At 36.0% G+C, this 19,779-nt stretch overlaps 1 pseudogene; it reads right to left on the bottom strand.

The window, feature by feature from the left end:
• LOC125281005 (furin-like) overlaps positions 1-19,666 on the bottom strand; it is a 102,291-nt pseudogene extending 82,625 nt beyond the window's left edge.
• Between the last annotated feature and the right edge of the window lie 113 nt (positions 19,667-19,779).

The following is a 19,779-nucleotide window of genomic DNA, read 5'->3' as shown; positions in this document are numbered from 1 at the left end:
CCCTATAATCACTATTTTATCTAATGTTTTATATGAAGTGGTAGAATGTCAGAGTTAATAATCCTAGGTTGATTTTTAATACATTTTTAGATTCCCTTTAAGGGAGAAGATTCTAGTTGCATCTTTACTTTGGGACCATGTCTTGAAAGATAATTAAGAGATTGTCAGTATTGAATCACTCAATCATATACCTGAAACTAAAATTATACTGTGTGTTAACTGCAAGAAGAAAGAGAGACAGAGACAGAGAAAGAGAATTAGTGTCAAAGGTAAAACTCATGCAGGGCCTTTTATGATCCCTACTTTTGCTGACAATGCATAGATAATACTACACGATTATCTATTGACACCACAATCTTAATATGTGTATATGAGTAGTTGGTGGTAGATATATTAATTAGATATGCAAAGAACATATCTTTTTTTCCCAAAGACTGGGAATAAACTGCATTTTAATTTATATAGCTGTTAAATTTTATTTATTCAGGTAAAAAAATCTGTAAGAATAGATTTTCCCATTTGCTAGTATTGAAGAGGTGAGGGAAGGGGAAAGAAAACCCCACTGGTCCTTTCTGTATAATTGAGTATCTTTTAAACATCTTGAGCCCGAAAGGCAGACCTATCAATTTGGGAGACCCCATTCTTCCACTTACTAGCTGCATTACAGTATTTATCCTTACCAAGCCTCATATTCAAAATACTTCCCCAGTTTCTATCTCTATACGTAAGCTTTAAAGGTAAAAATGCGTTAACTTTTGTTCCCTTCTTTTAGCCCCTCTTACTCAAATCAATTTTTAAATCTGTTTTACCCCTCTGGTTCAAATATCCTCTCCTCCTTGAGGTTATTGAGTCAATCACTGGGAAGTATCCTCCTATACATGTTTTCCTGCAATTAGGCTTTATTATCACCAAATGGTGATGAAAATTTCTTCTATACATCCACTTCAAGTTGTTGTTGTTGTTGCTGTTGTTGTGGTTGCTGTTTTTATAACAGAATGGTGAAAGGTTTTACTGTCTCCTTCCTTCACTTAAAAATACAACCTCTTTTGATGAGGCCCAAACTCTCAAATGCTACACTTGATCTCAGCTAACATCTGTAATTTTTTAAATAAAAGGCCCTATTCCACCTTTTATCATTGAACAGCTTAAAGTTTTAACAACCTTTTTATCACTAACGTTTGAAGTGGTTTCTGATCTCTTCTCTCACCATTTATCCAGGGTATGGGCTGAAATCTCCAGACGTACTTACCAAAACCTAATGGAGCTTTTGCAGAACTAAAGGTTGAATTAACAAAATACTTCCCAGTTTAACTGCCCAGTAATTACTTTGTGCAGTCAAAACTATGCAAGTTTATCTTAGGTAAGTTTCCCTTACCTGTCTCAACAATAGATCTTTCAAATAGAATAACCCTATATGCCAGTGACCTAGGGACTGATGTTAATTCTAAAGAAAAGCGTTTTATCCTAAACCTACTATGTATTAGTCATCGAGCTAGGCATTTGGGGACATACAAAGATATGCCAGAATTAACACTTGTCCTCAAGCAGGGAAGCACACAGGGAAGACAAATCATGAAACACAAGGTAGAAAAAGGTAAGATTTAAGAGCAGTAGACAGAAAGTAATAGAGCATACAATTAACAGACAAACAACACAAACACAAGCACACACACATGCTTCCTCCTTCTTGGCAAAGTTTTACTCACAAAATCATATTTTACACAGATAAGTGCCCAGGGGATGGGGCCCATCTCCAGTTTCAGGTGGTGAATCAATATTGATTTAAGCTATTCAGTGTGTCATTTTCTTTCAAGAGTTTGATTAGGTATGAACATTGGACTCCACTTTGGCTAGAAACTTGAGGAATTAAAAAAAAGTTTTTATTTTTAAATAGAAATGCACCCACATATACTTAATTTTCTGAATACGGTTTGTCTCTATAGGACCGTTGGAGCTCTTATAACTAGCTTTCTTGCAGTCTGAGGGGATAACACCAATATTGGGATTTTCTAGTGGAAACATGGAAAGAATTTAGATCCTTCATGACATTAAGCTTCTGAAATAACTAACCCTGGAACCATTCTGCCTCTATCCTTCATATAATGAGTTAGGTAATACATTTACTGTTTAAGCAACTTCAAACTGTGGTTCTGTTACTTACAGCCGAAAACATCTTAACTGATATAAAAGTTATAGCTGTTCAGAGAAATAATGTAGTGTCCAATTGCCCTAGTAAGTGGTGATATCCAAGCTGAGCTAGAAGTATATATTATAAGAACTGGGTAGAAAATAGAGATCTGTTCTTCAAATAGCATATAAATATTGGTCAATGACTGATACATACATGGAAATATTTAAGTGAAAATTTAGGAGTAACTCTTAACTATGGTATTTTCTATAAATATTTATATATGTATTTATAAATTATATATTTATATACATATAAATATATATTTATTTATAAATATTATATATGAATACTACTATAGAAAGACAGAGAAATGGGGGAGAGAAAACAAAGAAAACTTTTATAGGTTTACAGAGAAACTATGCATTCTATTTCTAGAAAAATAATGTCATCTTTTGACCTCATTTGTTTATAGGTATCTTTATACTTTTGCTATATCAAATTTGTCACTAAGTACAGCCAACGTCTTATATCAAGACCCCAAGCCAGAGTGAGGATGTTTTGAATTATACTATTAAACTAACTTCTGTGGTGATTCTATATATTACTCTGATATCTAATATGAATCTTTAAACTTGGCTAACTTTTATTTATTTATTTATTCTTAAAGATTTTATTTATTTATTTGAGAGCGAGAGACAGAGATAGCGACAGAGAGCACAAGCAGGGAGGAGAGGGAGAAGCAGGCTCACCACAGAGCAGGGAGCAGGGAGCCCAACAGCCCATGACCTGGGCTGAAGGCAGACGCTTAACCAACTAAGCCACCCAGGAACCCCAAAACTTGGCTAACTTTTAATATTTTAATAGATTTAATGGCGATAGTACTTTTCTCTCTATATCAAGAAAGTTAAACTTGGACCTTAATTGAGTTTGCTGTAAATGCTTTATATGGTTACCTGACATCAAAAGAGCTGTCTGAAATATTGTCTGTCAATATTAGATGTTCAAAGTTTTAATTTACCTACAATGACCTGAATTTTGGTATTTGTCTTGAAGTCTTTTTCCCCTCTGCCTTTCCATGGCTTTTGAACCAGTCCTAATTTTTCCCATCTCCATTATACCATGAAGCCCCAAATAGTATTATGTTAATAGTATGACCTTGTAGAGAAAATTTGGAAATCACACATCTGAGTCACACTTGTAAAAATATTAATCCAGCACTCAGAACATATTTATCAAGCATCTTCTATAGGCTGTTTGTTTATGTTCAATGGTTGATTCACTGGTTGGCATGGACCCTCTACAATTGCGCTAATACCTGCTGTATAACTTGTCTTATACTGATACACTGCATTCGTTCATCACTGCCCTTCTTTCAATCTAATAAATATGAAAGGTTATTTCAACACTAATTTGGGCCATTTTGAATGATTAAATTAGTTCTCCCTTTTTAGAAGGACAATTAAAAGGATTAGATTCTATTGATCATAGGTCTTATGTATTCTAAATTGTCCTATTTTCATCTCAAGGGCATATTTATTCTTTTTTTTTTTTTTTGAGAGAGAGAGAGAGAGAGAAACAGATTGTGTGTGCACATGCGTAATGCACGAGGGGGAGCATAGTTTTTAGTTCCCTTATCTTTTCAATAAGGGATTCTCTAGGGTCTTCTATGCTTTTTCTCAAGCCCAGATAGTATTATTACGATTATTGTTTTAAATTCTGGATCAGACATCTTACTTGTATCTGTATTGATTAAATCCCTGGCCATTAATTCTTCCTATTCTTTCTTCTGGGGTAAATTATTCCATCTTGTCATTTTTGTCTGGGTCACGGTTTTGTGTGTGATTGGTGGGAAAGCCTGTTGTATTCCTGCTCCTGACAGTAATGGCTATATTAAGGAGAGGTCCAAAAAAAAAAAAAAGGAAGCCAGCTCCTATTTCCCCTAGAGCTGAAGCTTTGCAGTACTCAACGGACAGGAGACTTGGTGTGAGCAAGGGTTTCATGCTGGTTTTCTGGAAGTGGGGCCTACTGCACTGATTCTCAAGTGGACACGCTCTAGTGGAGATGCACCTATAGGGGAGAGGGGGTAGGGCTTGATGTAAGTGGCTCCAGCCTCCACTGGCGCTGTTTTGCTCATTGAGGTCCATCAGTGCTGATGGGTGGGGGGTGGGAAATGGTGTGACCCTGCTCTCTCATCCCTGGAGTGAGAAGTTCACACCAACCACCCTATAGGAAGCCCTCACAGAAGAGCAAACAAACAGCCCTCTTGTGTCTCCAGCTTCACCACATCCCTGCCTTACCCCTGTCTGCATATGAGCTGTCCACCTGCCAGGTGGCACAGTACTCCTATATTTTCTCTCAAGTGCACCGCTGGGTTTCAAAACTCCAAATTTTAGAGATCCATGCAGCAAAGATCAGACCCATGTTGACCCTCTGGGGGAGGGTCTCACTGTGCTGTGGCTGGTGCCAGTTTGTCCCAGAAATTGGTCTTGTGAACATGCAGCAGTTCAGGCTTGCTGCCCTCAGCTGGTGTCTCTATTCCTATACTAGTGAATAGGGTAGCACATTGGTACCACCAGTTCTTTTGTCCCTGGAAGGGCCATGCCACCACTCCCAAATGCACCCAAGCAGGGGAACGGCTTCTCCACATGCGACCCAAGGAATCCTCAGACCACACTGCCTGCTTCTGGGTGTCCACCTCATTTCCCACCAGAGCACCTATAAGCCAGCCCTGCGTGACCCTGGTAATGATGAGGACCTCTGAAACTTCAGACTTTGTGCTTTGCTGCTTATAAATATTTGCAGTGGTCAGTCTTTCTTCTTTTGCCAGCCAATGGTTTTGGGGAAGAGATTTTTTTGTGTGCAATCCCCTGTATGCATTTTCACTATTTTGCTTTCCCTCTCTTGCTCCTTTCTTCCCCAAATCAACTCTCTGCAATCCTACCTTCCATGATGTGGCCATTTTTCTACCTCTAGTTGTGAGTTTTGCTCTCTCAGCCCTCAGATGGACTTCTTGGGTGTTCAAAATGATTTGATATTTATCGAGCATGTTCGAGGGAAGTGGCAAGCTTAGGTCCTCCTACTCCTCTGCCATCTTAACTCTTCTCTTGAGCACTGAGCAGTTCTTGAATCCCTCAGGGAATCACTCTGTCAGCTGACATAGCATCCAAGCTGAGGCCCCTTCCAATTGCACTATGACAGTTCTAAACTGAACTATGTTAAAAAAAAAAAAATTGAAGGACAAGCAGTGAGTTTAACCCTGTGGTGAGTATATACAGTTAGGTAGGACCATATTGTTTCTGTTCTGACTCAGTCTTCTCTGAGCTTTTCCAATAGCTTAGATCATAAGAAACTTTATTTGAAACGAACCTGCAACCACAATGTCAAAACAAACCAAGTTTGGTTTGTTAACAGGCTAAAAACAGTTAACAGCTTCAATATATTTTAAAATATTATTAATAAAAAATGAAATGCCAATTCCTCCACACCGATAGTAAGTAATTTGAAAAAAAAAACAAAAACAAAAACAAAAACAGAAATTGCAAAGAAGACCAAGGCCAAACAGTGAAGTATGCGAAAAACGAGGGAAGAAAAACCAGTGAATAAATTGTTTTAAAGAGGAGAGTATTAAAAGAAAAGAATAAAAAAGAATAAAGAGGAGGGTACTATCAGTGGGGTCCAATGCTACTGATTGGTCAGCATAGAAGAGGACTGAGGACCAACCACTGGATTTAATAAAATGTAAGTCACTGCTTGCCTTAACAACATGAACTTGCATGACGTGGTCTAAAAGGAGAATGGAGGATAGAAAAGAATTTGTAACAGTTGTACAGTGAAGTCTTTTGAAGATTTTTATTATAAAAGCAAGAAGAGAAATAAATAACATCATGAATACTTTTTTTTTTTTTTGGAAAAAATAGGAGCTTGACTGATTCAGTAGAAAAATTTGATGCATCAGGAGAGGAACATTCCTGAGGCCTAGCGTTGAATAGGCTAGAGGATAGGGTCTAGTACTTAAGAAACATGGGGGAGAAGAGCCTAGACGATATCACAGGCAGTTCATCTCTACTAAAACTAAGGAGCCATAATGAATCATGGAACACTACATCAAAAACTAAGGGTGTACTGTATGGTGACTAACATAACATAAAAAATTACTATTAAAAATAAATAAATAAAATAAAAATAAAAAAATAAAATAAAATAAAAACAAAAACAAAAAGCAAAAAAACAAAAAAACTAAGGAGCCAGAATATATGAGAACAGATGACGTTACGTCTGTAAATATGATAGCAACAGCTTGTGGAAATGCTCTACTGATTGCTTCTATTTTCTTAGTGAAATAAGATGCAAGATCATCAGCTAAAACTGGGGATGTGGCAGAAAAGTTAGAAGTTGGAGGACAAGCCAAATATGAAATAGTTCGTTATTTGTGGACACTGAATAGGTAATCAGAGCAATCCATGTAGAGCTTTGAAGGCCACAGCAAGGCATTTGCATTTTATTTAAAAGTGTAACAAGAAACTATGTTTATAATCAACATTTCCTTAAAATTATCTTATAGTATTCTATTCATTCCTGAAAGTCAACAACTTTTTTTTATCTATGCCATATTATTTTCATTTTATTCTAGGTAGGTAGGTAGACAAACAGATGGACAGAGACAAAGACAGAGATATGTATATAACATACATGTATTTGTGAAATCCATAATAAGTTTTCTTTTTTTAAAATTTTATCTTACCAATAAGGCCAAAGACTATTCAAAAGATACCATGCTTTGGTTTTTTAAAGAAATCTGCTATATAAGAGAATTGTTTGTTTTAATAGAGAATCTGTAAAATCTGGGTTCTTAAAAATGCACCCAATTAAAACACCTGTAGGTATGCCTTGCTCCTCTAGCTGGTATACACTCTGAAAACTTTAGGATTGCTAAATTGTCTTTTGAATGTTAATAATGCTACCACAGTTTGAAAGACAGTTTCTCTTAGATTAGGATGTTAGGAATCTAGCTCAGCTATCTAATCAAATTTCCCAGGCTGTACCTAGAGAATTCTGTTAAAAAACAAAGACAACATTAGCTGCCATCTACTTGCTTCATAAGAATATTATATGAACTAATGAGATAATTCTTGTAAATCACATTAGTTCCTCAGAGATAAGTGCTCAATAAAGACAAAATGATATTAGTATTATCCAGAGAACGCTGGATCTTTGTCTATACACTCCTGGTTAGGGAGCTATCAGTTGCATACAGGCATCTGCTGCTGTGAATTGGAAGGCACTTCAGATTTAGATGCAACCTTTCACAAATGCAGTCTTTCACAGGTTGGACAAGTTGCCTCTCATTTAGGTTATGCGTATCAGCATTCAACAAAGGAGTTCTAAGTCCAAGGAGACACGGTCTGATTGAATACAATAAAATTTAATTAAAATTTTCATCTACATGAATTTTTAATTAAGATGAAGTCTTCAAATAGATGGTTAAGTCTTTGAAGATGTCTATTTTTAATTCTATTGGCCCAGATTTAATGACACCTTCTCATTATCAAGCTCTTAAAATTATCCTGATCCTATGATCTGTTTCCACAAATTCTAAATTTTTTTCTCAATGAGAGAAACAACATCTAAGTCCCAAAGTTACAATAAATATATCTTGTCTGTGTCTTGTCCTAGAGTAAGTGCCAAGAAAATGATAATCTTATCTGAATCATAACTTGTTCCTTGACTAAACAACAGTAATTTTCCATAGAATAATGCACATATACCTTTTTATATTTATAACATTGTATTATAATTTATAAACATGTCTATTAGGTGAAAAAAAGTGAATTGCTTGATAATTACCATCACATTTATTTTTGTATTTCTAACACACTATATACTGATAGACCATATCCTGCGCCATAAAATAAATCTCAATAAAATTATAATGATTCAAATCATACAATGTATGTTCTCTTATCACAAAAGAATTAAATTAGAAATAACAGAAACCTATCTGGAAAATATCCAAGGATTTGAAAACTAAATAACCCACTTCTAAATAGCTCATTGAATGAAGAAAAAAAAAAAAAACAACAAGGGAGAATTAGAAAGTATTTTAACTGAAAGAAAATGACAATACATATCAGGATTTGGGGTCTATCCACGTGATTTAAATGGACAAATTGGGGGCGCCTGGGTGGCACAGCGGTTAAGCATCTGCCTTCGGCTCAGGGCGTGATCCCGGCATTACGGGATGGAGCCCCACATCAGGCTCTTCCGCTATGACCCTGCTTCTTCCTCTCCCACTCCCCCTGCTTGTGTTCCCTCTCTCGCTGGCTGTCTCTATCTCTGTTGAATAAATAAATAAAATCTTTTAAAAAAATAAATAAATAAATGGGCAAATTGAATGGATAAATCATGTTGCTATTTACTTAATTTATATAAATAAAACTTAAGATACAACTAAGACTTCTGGATCTTAAACATGCCAATAATCATTCCTACAGTCTGCCTAGTGGAGCTGGGTTCCCACAACAAGGCATATACCATGGGGGTATGTATATTTGGAACTTTACTCAGTAATCATCTACATAACTAGAATTATTTCACCATCCTATCCCTTATTCCTACGATGGTATAAACTTCTTTAGAATATAGGTCATCTTTAGATACTTAAAATAAAAATCCCTATTTGCAGGCTAGAGACATTTGAAGATGAAGAGTTTTATATTACTGTATATCAGGAATGAATAGCTTACATTCATTCAGCGTAACCATAAGACTCTAAGTGAAGATCTCTGACCTTTTTTATTCTGTCCGAATTCAAAGCAACACTATTGACTTTAGGGTTTATCTTCGAGATATAAATGTTTCATCTAGAAAAGTTTACAACAGGGGCTATGAGGTGAACAAGAACAATGATGTCAATCTGAAAGAAAGAAAGAAAGAAAGAAAGAAAGAAAGAAAGAAAGAAAGAAAGAAAGAAAGAGAGGGAAAGAAAGAAAGAAAACTTTGATAGGTCAAAGTTATCAAACTTTTTTGTGTGTTCAGTTAACATATTTATTGATGACCTGCTTTTTGATAAAAATAGTGCTACTCTTAAGTAGTTAAAATATGGACTCCGAGAAACAAACTGAGGGCTTCGGAGGGGAGGGGGGTGGGGAAATGGGATAGGCTGGTGAAGGGTAGTAAAGAGGGCACGTATTGCATGGTGCACTGGGTGTTATACGCAACTAATGAATCAGCAAACTTTACATCAAAAACCAGGGATGTACTGTATGGTGACTAACATAATATAATAAAAAAATATTTAAAAAATATTTATTAATTACAAAGGGAAAAAATACTAAACTTACAGTGGAGAAGCCTGGCAGATATTATGTTAACCAAATGATCAAGGTTAACATCACCAGTAATTAGACATGTCAATATCACATAACCCTGATGGGATGTGCTATGAAGGGCACATGGCCCCTGGGAGATTTACTCAAAAATCTATTTAACCCCAGTCTAAGAATGAGAAAACAGACAAACCCAAAATGGGGGACATTCTACAAAAATTCTCTATTCAGAAGTGTCAAGATCATGAAAGACAAGGAAAGGTTGAGGAACTGTCAGAGACTGGAAGAGACTTAGGAGATGTGGCAAGTAAATGCAATATAGGAGCCTGGAACAGAAAAAGGGTATTGGTGGAAAACCGGTGATTGCTAAATAAAATCTGTGTTTTAGTTAAAAAAAAAAAAATCTCGTGAAATGAATGTATTCAGGAGTGTGCGTGTGTGTGTGCGTACTTTGGGCAGATGCTCTTATAGTCTTATGCATGAGTGCTTGCAACAAAAGCACATAAAAAAGTAACTGAGCCACACTTGTGTCTCTGTGTATAGGAGAAGAGATAGGTAAGACTAGAAAAAGTCTAACTTGATGAAAAAGTGTTCCAGGAAAAGGAACAAAAACTAGAGATTGATGCTACTGAAATTTCATATTCCAGTTGCGAGTCGGGACAGTTTTGGGAAGAAGGTAAGTAGGAAACTGTTCATGGAAGACCTTTTCTCCTGTGGTAAACTAAACTCTATTCTATAAGGAGGTAGTATTTATCTTGGGAAGGGATGGGTGAGTGAGGGCAGTAAGGAAACAGGAGTCAGCACATAAGGATTGATGAATTATAATCAAGTAAGTAAGTTAGGTGAAAGATTGTTGTTTTAAATACTTATTTGAGAAAAACAAACCTGAAGGCAGAAAAAAAAAAAAAACAGACAAAAGCTCAAGTAAGAAGTCTAGGTAAGAGAAGGCAACTGGGATGGAATTAAGATCATGACAGCAGGGATAAGGAAAAGGTGACAAAATAGAAAAACTATTCAAGATAAAATCAACTATGATTGATAACTGATCAGCTAAGGCTAAGGTGAAAGATGCCAAATCATAAATAAATTTAAGATCTGGGGATTGATAAAGTATGTGATGGTACCCCCAATCCAAACACAGAATGAGTTTCTTCCACTATATCTAAACAAGCACGATGCACAGTTTTCCCATTATTTTGTCCCCACTGACTATCAAAGTGCCTGGCTCAAAAATCAGTTCTCAATAAAAATGTGCTGAATATACACAGATGAGAGCTCACCCCCCCCCCCCCCCCGCCGTATCACAGCCACAGCCCCACCATAGCAGGTGGTTGTATACAGTTCACAGAGGGAATATCCATTAATTACCAGGTTCTGGTGGCAGGGGAATAACACTTCTGAGCACCATAGGACATCTTCTATAGAAGGCCATTCTTTCAAGAGTGGGAGAGATAGCTGATTTGGCTAATACATAGAAACAAATGCAGAGAATCAAACAAAAGGAAGAGACAGAGGAATATGTTCCAATGAAAGAAGAAGATAAAACCTCAGAAAAAGACCTTAATAAAACAGATGTAAGCAATACACCTTTTTTTAAGATTCTATTTATTTATTTGACAGAGAGAGAGCACAAGAAGGGGGAGCAGCAGAGGAAGAGGGAGAGGCAGGCTCCCCACCAAGCAGGGAGCCAGATGTGGGGCTCAATCCCAGGACCCTGGGATCATGACCTGAGCTGAAGGCAGAGATTTAACTGACTGAGCCACCCAGGTGCCCCGAAAAGTTTCCAAGTAATGATCATAGAGATCCTCACCAAACTTGGGAGAACAATGGATGAACCCAGTGAGAATTTCAACAAAGAGATGGAAACTGTACAAAACTATGAAACAGAAGTCACAGAGCTGAAGAATGTAATAACTGAACTGAAAAATACACTAGAGTGGTTCAACAGCAGACTGGATGAAGCAGAAGAATAGATCAATGAGTTGTAAGACAAAACACCCAGACATAGTAGAAAAAAAGGGAAAAAAAGAAAATGAAGATACCTTTGGGACAATATCAAGTAAGAACAACATGTACATTATTGGGGTCTCAAAAGAAGAAAAGGTAGAAAGGGCCAGAAAACTTATTTAAGGAAATAATGGCTAAAAACTTCCCTAATCTAGGGGATGAAGGTCCAAGAAGTCAAGAAAATTCCAAATAAAATAAATCCACAGAGATTCATGCCAAGACACATAATTTAAATGGTAAAAGTTAAAAATAAAGAGATTTAAAGGCAGGTAAAAAAAAAAAAAACAACTTGTTATGTACAAGGGAAACCCCACAAGTCTATCAGCAGATTTTTCAGCGGAAACCTTATAGATCAGAATAGAGTGGCAGGACATATTCAAGGTGGTGAAAGGAAAAAACTCCCATTCAAAAATTCTCTAAACTGCAAGGTTATCATCTAGAATTGAAAGGGACACAGATTTCCAGATACGGAAAAACTAAAAGAATTCATCACCACTAAATCACACATAGAATAAATTATAAAGGGACTTTTTTAAGCTGAAAAGAAATGTCAATAATTGATTAAAAAAAACACACAAAAGTAAAAATCTCACCATGATAGGTAAAGATAGTAAAGAGGGCATATCAATTGCTTATAAAGCAAGTATGAAGGTTAGAAGACAGAAGTAGTAAAATTAAAACTACAATAAATTAGTCAAGGGATACAAAAAATGAAAAGATGTATAATGTGACATCATAAATCTAAAACATTGAGAAGGGATTAAAAAATATGTAATTTTGGAATGTGTTCAAAATAAAATTTCTATCAACTTAAAATCAACCATTATATACATAGGATGTTATATGCAAACCTCATGGTAACCACAAAGCATAAAATTACAGTAAATACACAAAATGAAAAAAGAATCCAAACATAACATTAAAGAAAGCAATCAAAAAACAAAGGAAGAGAAAGAGAAGACAGACACAGAAAGGAATAACAAGAACAACCAAAAACAATTTACAAAATGGCAATCAGTACAAACCTATCAATAATCACTTGAAATGGAAATGGACTACGTTAATCAATAGACGTAGAAGGGCTACATGGGAAAAGAAACAAGATCCATCTACATGCTGCCTACAGGAGACTCACTTCAGAAGTGAGGACACACACAGACTGAGAGTAAAGGTATGGAAAAAGATATTCTGTGCAAATGGAAACAAAAAGAGAGCTAGTATAGTTCTATCAGACAAAATGGACTTTAAAACAAATACAGTAATAAAAGACAAAGAAAGGGCATCACATTAAAGGGTCAATCTAGCAAGAAGATGTAACATATTAATATATATAAATCCAAATAAGAGAACCAAAATATATAAGGCAAATATTAATGGACCTAAAGGAGAACTTGACAGCAATATAATAATGCGGAGGGACTTTAACTCTACTTACACCATTGGATAGACCATTTAGACAGAAAGCCAACAAGGAAACATTGGCTTTAAATGACATATTAGAACAGATAGACTTAATAGATATATACAGAACATTCTTTTCAAAAGCAGCAGAAGATACATTCTGTTCAAGTGAACATGGAACAATCTCCAGGATAGATTACATGTTAGGCCACAAAACAAGTATCAATAAATGCAAGAAGGTTGAAATCATATCCAGCATCTTTTCTGATCACGAAGATTAATCATTAATCAAAAGCATCCCAACAAACAAAAGTCCAGGATCAGACAGTTTTACTCTACCATTCAAAGAAAATTTAATACCTTTCTTTTTCAAACTTCTCCAAAAAATTGAAGAGTAGGGAATGTTAATAAACTCATTTTACAAAGCCAGCATTACCCTGATACCAAAACCAGACAAGGATACTACAAAAAATAAAATTACCAGCAAGATCCCTGATGAATGTAAATACAAAATCCTTGATAAAATCTTAGCAAACCAAAATCAGCAATACATTAAAAAAATCATACACCATGATCAAGTGGAATTTATTTCAGGGAGGCTAGTATGGCTCAACACCCACAAATCAATATGATATACCACATGAACAAAATGAAGGATACAAATCATATGACCATCTCAACAGATGAAAAAACGTTCGGCAGAATTCAACATAATTTATGATAAAAACTTTCAACAAAGTAGGTAGAGGGGAAACACACCTCAACATAGTAAAGGTCATATATGACAAACCCACAACTAATATCATTTTCAATGGTAAAACACTGAAAGCGTTTCCTCTAAGATCAGGAATAAGACAAAGATGCCCACTCTTACCACTTTTACTCAAAATAGTATTGTAAGTCCTAGTTACAGCAATAAGTCAAGAAAAAGACATAAAAGACATCCAAATTGGAAAGGAAGAAGCAAAACTGTCGCTATTTGCAGATGACATAATGCTGTGTATAGAAAACCCTAAAGTCTCCAGCAATAAAATTTAGAACTAATAAATGAAGTCAGTAAAGTTGTAAGACACGAAGTCGATACGCAGAAATCTGTGGCATTTCTATACATTAACAACAAACTATCAGAGAAATTTATCAAGTAATCCCATTCACAATTGCATCTAAAATAATAAAATACCTGGGAATAAATTTAACCAAATAGGTGAAAGACTTGCACACTGTAAACTATAAGACACTGATGAAAGACACTAAAGACATAAAAAATGAAAAGATATTCTGTGCTCACGGATTAGAAAAATTAATATTGTGAAAATGTCTAAACTGTCCAAAGCAATCTGCAGATTCAATGCAATCCCTATCAAAATTCTAATGGCAGGGGTGCCTGGGTGGCTCAGTGGGTTAAGCATCTGCCTTCGGCTCAAGTCATGATCCCAGGGTCCTGGAATCAAGTCCCCAATCCGGCTCCCTGCTCAGTGGGGAGCCTGCTTCTCCTTCTCCCTCTCTCTGCTGCTCCCCCTTCTTGTGCTCTCTCTAATAAATAAATAAAATCTTTTTTTAAAAATTCTAATGGTATTTTTTTACAAAACTAGAACAAATAATCCTAAAATTGGTATGGAACCACAAAAGATCTCAAATAGCCAAGTTATTTGAACAAAGGTGAAAGTATCAGGCTCTCTGGTTTCAAACTATACTACAAAGATATAGTAATCAAAAAAGTATGGTATTGGCATAAAAACAGACATTCACATCAATGGAACCTAACTGATAGCCCAGAATAAACTTAGGCGTATATGGACAACTAAATTATGACAAAGAAGTCAAGAACATACCCTGGGGAAAGAACAGTTTCTTCAATAATTGGTACTGAGAAAACTAGACAGCCAAATGCAAAAGAATGAAACTAGACCACTATTTTACACCACACACAAAAAGTTATTCGAAATGGATTAAAGATTTGAATCAGAGACCTGAAACCATAAAATACCTAGAAGAAAGCATAGGCAATAACTGCCTTGATATCAGTCTCAGTGACATGCTTGTGGCTCTGATTCCAATGGCCAGGAAGACAAAAGCAAAAATAACAAATGGGATTACATTAATTTAAAAAGCTTCTATACAGCAAAGGAAATCAATGTCAAAATTAACCTACCGAATGAGAAAAGATATTTGCAAATCATGTATCTGTTAAGTGGTTAATATACAAAAAAATACAAAGAACTTTCACAACTGAACAATAAAAAAACCTCAATAAAAAATGGGCAAAGGACTGGAAGAGATATTGTTCTAAATAAGACATAAAAATGGCCAACAGTCACATCAAAAAATGTTCAACATCACTAATCATTGGAGAAATGCAAACCAAAACAATGAGATGTCACTTCGCACCTGTTAGGATGGCTACTATTTAAAAAGATAAGAAATAACAAATGTTGGTGAGGATATGAAGAAAAGGAAACCCTTGTACAGTGTTGGTGGGAATATAAATTGGTGCAGCAAATGGAAAATAGTATGGAATTTCTTTAAAAATTAAGGATAGGTCTACCATATGATCCCACTATTCTACATCTGGATATTGATCTGAAGAAAACAAAAAGAGTAATTTGAAAAAGATATATGCACCTCTTTGTTCATTGCAGCATTTACAATAGCCAATATATGGAAGCAACCTAAACATCCATCAGTAAATGAAAGAATAAAGATGTGAGATATATATAGTGGAATACTACTCAGCCATAAATAAGAATGAAATTTTGCCATTGGTGACAACACAAACAGACTTTGTGGATATTATTCTAAACAAAAGCCAGACGGACAAATACAAATACTGTGTGATGTTATTAGGAGTTAGTTGGACACTTCGGTAGTCAGGGCCAGGGTCCCCAACAAGAAAACAGGGAGCTGGGACAGCTAAGACAAAACCACACTAGCGTCCTGTTTTACAGCTGAGGCAAGACCACGATAGCATCCTTACCAGCAGCCTCTACAGAAGTGCCTTTTGCAAAACATCCTGAAACAAAACAATTAACCATAAAACATTGATCACTATCACAGGTTGAGGCAGCCAGTCTCCAGATGGCAGCCCAAAAGACCATCAACACGTGAACAATAACCCGACAGGTAGATGGGTGCATGATCAAAGCCCCGACTCGCACCCCTTAGCAGCCAATCCACAGGGGGCCCACATGCAGGATGCTCAAGATAGTTCCATAAAAGAGCTTATAAAAACCCCTAGATTTGAATGCCAAAACGGCAACCCTTTTGGTCCCCTCCCTCCAGGAGCTTTTTACTGTCAATAAACTTTGCTTTGCTGCCCACCACTTTTTGTCTGGTCTACCTCTTCATTCTTCGAAGCAGTGTAACCAAGAACTGCGGGCACTAAGGGAATAAAATTCCTGTAACAAAGTCACTCATATGTGGAATCTAAAACAAAACAAAACAAATGAACAAAAAACAATACAGAAACAAACTCATACGTACAGAGAACAGATGATGGTTACCAGAGGGAAGCATCGTTGGGAGTCAGCAAAATGGGTTAAGAGGGTCAATTGTATTGTGATAGATGATAACTAGACTTTTGGTGGTGAGCGCTTTGTAGTAGACATAGATATTGAACTATAATGTTCACCCGAACTTATATAAGGTTATATGCAAATTAACTTCAATAAAAAATGCACTAAATGAAATATAAAAGTAACATGTTAGGAGTAGAAAGTCACGGATTTAATTTTAAACAACATGAATTGGACATTCCTAGGTAACATTCAAGCTAACATCTCACTCAAGTTAGAAAAATTAATTTCTATCCTAGAGAATTTGAAATGTGACAGAAAGACTAAGTCAGTTAGTTATTGGGGAATATTTTGCATATATTCACAGTAGCATGGCTTTTCTGTAACACTTGTGGGATCCAGGGCAAAAATACAAATGGAACTTCATATACTATGAGTACGAATATGTAAAAGTTATAAAATCAAGCTAACACATTGTTTAAAAGAATATGTCCAAGCCTCCTATGTTAAAGCAGATTTGAATACAGAATTTTCAGAACTTTGACAATTTCTTGCAAGAATATAGAGACAGAGGGAGAACTGGCCAGTGGCCCTGGATCACGGCCATTTCCCTTTCTAGAGTGAGGTTTGTCCATAGCGCAAGGGTATCTCACTTCCTGAAAACCTCTGTCCCATAGCCAACAGCAGGGCCCACAGAGACACTGCAGCTCACCGCATGAGCTCACACCTACTGCATCCTCAGGAGGATGTGCCTGAGGAGGAAGATTCCAGAGGTGCCTGTAGGATGCTTGAGGCTAGTACATCAGAGAATTCTAGACCCCAGGTATCCATAGCCTGGTCTAGCAGGGGGATAAAAATTGAGCAGAACCTAGAAAGAATTTCCTCTTGCCTTTGAGAGCAACACTGCATATTGAAGCAGTCCTGATAGGCTACAGACAAAGAGCTGCAAAAATTCAGACTGCAGAGGGAGAGGGAAATGAAGGAGACCGAAGCAAAACAAAAAGCTCTTAAAAGACACAGAATTGAAACTTAGTGACGTTGCAGTTCTTTCAAAGTCCAGTTCACCTTCTTGTAGATGATTTCCATGAGTTGCTTCTTTGGGTTTATATTTTTTTCTAGATCATTTGAGTTGGCTTTTGATCCCTGTTATTATATTATTCATGACAAAGAGAATATAATCATTAAAGCTATAAGACAAAATACAGGGACAAAATACAGAATAAAAATGGTCTAAGAATATCACCTGGTATTCCACGGATTCGACTGAACTGATCTATTTTACATCAAATATATAGACATGGTGCAGAAGAAAGGATCAAAGACCCAGAACAAATTCTTACTAACTTTATAAGCCTTCTTTAAATTGTTTCCATTCTCCCTTCTGTTCTTTCTAGGGATTATAAGAGACCCTATGCAAATCAAAAAGCCCATCTTTCAAGGAGTACTTCAAGTTACAGTGAAGGGTGCTATAAGCTAGTGAGTGCACAACTATCGTCTAGTTTCTCAGCTCCAGCATTTTAAAACAGTCCTTCTGTATTTCTATGTACTCTCAGAGAATAGATATGACTGTTGAATAACATTCTCAGAGCAAACGTGCATATAAACTCATTCTAACAAAGGTCTGTGCTAATGAAAGCAAAAAAAAAAGGGGGGGGGGAGAATGCCAAGAAACAAACAAATAAAGCACTATTTCTCAATTCTACCAAGACTTCTTTCTTGAGAATTCAGCAGAAGATAAAAAATGAGAAACAGAATTACTGTGGCAAAGACAAGTTGCTTTGTGTGTTGGGAGGAAAAAAGCAAAAACACAAAGAAAAGGATCACATCACTTGGGTAAATAAGTTTTCACATTTCCAAGAAACAGACACAAGTAATTCCACAGGACTCAGCGAGTGATTTTAGAAGTCCATCAGGCATAATGGGCCAAACCTCCATGAAAATCAACAGAAAATGCAAAGAGTATCATTTCAGTCTTTGCAGTAAGGGAGTAAATTGTACAAATGGAATGGGGGGGAGGGAAGTAAATTGTACAAATGGACTATCTGTCCTGAGACCTAAATAAGCCACTGACAGATGAAGAAATTCACTTCAAACTAATCATTAGGGACCTAAGTGCTAAATGGAAAAGAAGCAAAGAAGAGCATAGCCACTCTGGAATTAGTGCATCAGAGAACAAAAGAAAATATTGTAGTAACATGCACAAGGCACAGAATCTTCAAGCTTATAAATATCTAATGTATAGGAATAAAGAATATATAAATATAAAATGATTCCATTCTGAAAGAGGAGAATATTTATGCAATGAAGGAATTAGGTATGCATTAGGGGTAACATGAACTCAGTGCACACAGAATGGAAAATAGTTTAGAAAATGACTTAGCTATCATGTCATCAAATGTTCTCATTTTACACCTGAGGAAACTAAGAAACAGAGGGTAAATGGCATTTTATAAAATGAGTTACTCACTCCCAGTCAAGACAATATAAAACAATGGGGCAATGTCCACAGTTAGCCTAAGGCTGCTTTTAAATGTTCAGTGTAAACCAACATAAACAATAAAACAAAAAAGTGAAATGTATGGATATTTTCTCATTAAATTAGCTCATTAAAAGGTTTATCCTCACAAGAAAATAATAAAGTCATTATTTAATAAAAACAAGTATTTATTAAGCATGTATTTTACATAGCACAGGGAAAATATAAGATTTTAAAAAGACAGACACGTAAATTAAAAAAAAAATACTTACAGTTTGTGTTGGTTCACAATGACACTAAACTCAAGACTGACACTAAGGATAATACAAACAAAAATTCATTCTATTTTATTTTTATGATTTAATGTTATGATTCCTGCTCTATCAATCTAGATAAAAGTAAGAGGGCAATAACCCAAATTATGTCGGATATACCAGGGACTATCATTACTCCCTGATAAACACATGGTTTTCCTTCTATTATCTTTTAACCAGAAGACATAATTGTAGAGGTCTTTGAAAATACTCATAGACTCCAGAGGAATTTCTCTTTGCATGCAGTGAGGCTAAGTGTGTGACTCTAGGATGCCAAGGTGAGGAGCCCTCTGTTTTACAAAGGCCATTTCTTATCTTACTTCATCTCTACTTACTCAGCTCCTCAAGGCAGTTACCAGCTTGCCATGGAACCTCACCACCTCATCTGCTATCTGTGCATTTCCCACAGACTTCTCTATTTGATTCACCACATCTCTATGTCCTGTGAGAAGCTTGTTTTCTTCCATGACTCCCGGGCCCTCAGTGTTCCTGAGAGTCATTGTTGACTGTTCCATTCCAATCCTATGTGTCTCATTCTCTCCATAACAATCACTTTGGTGAAGAACTCACCTTAGTTGCATCATCACTTGCTCATATGTTTACTCACCTCTCA

Source organism: Ursus arctos, unplaced genomic scaffold (assembly GCF_023065955.2).
Source record: "Ursus arctos isolate Adak ecotype North America unplaced genomic scaffold, UrsArc2.0 scaffold_11, whole genome shotgun sequence".
Lineage (NCBI taxonomy): Eukaryota > Metazoa > Chordata > Mammalia > Carnivora > Ursidae > Ursus > Ursus arctos.
Note: the sequence above shows the minus strand (reverse complement) of the source record. Positions and strands in the feature narration are given on the sequence as shown.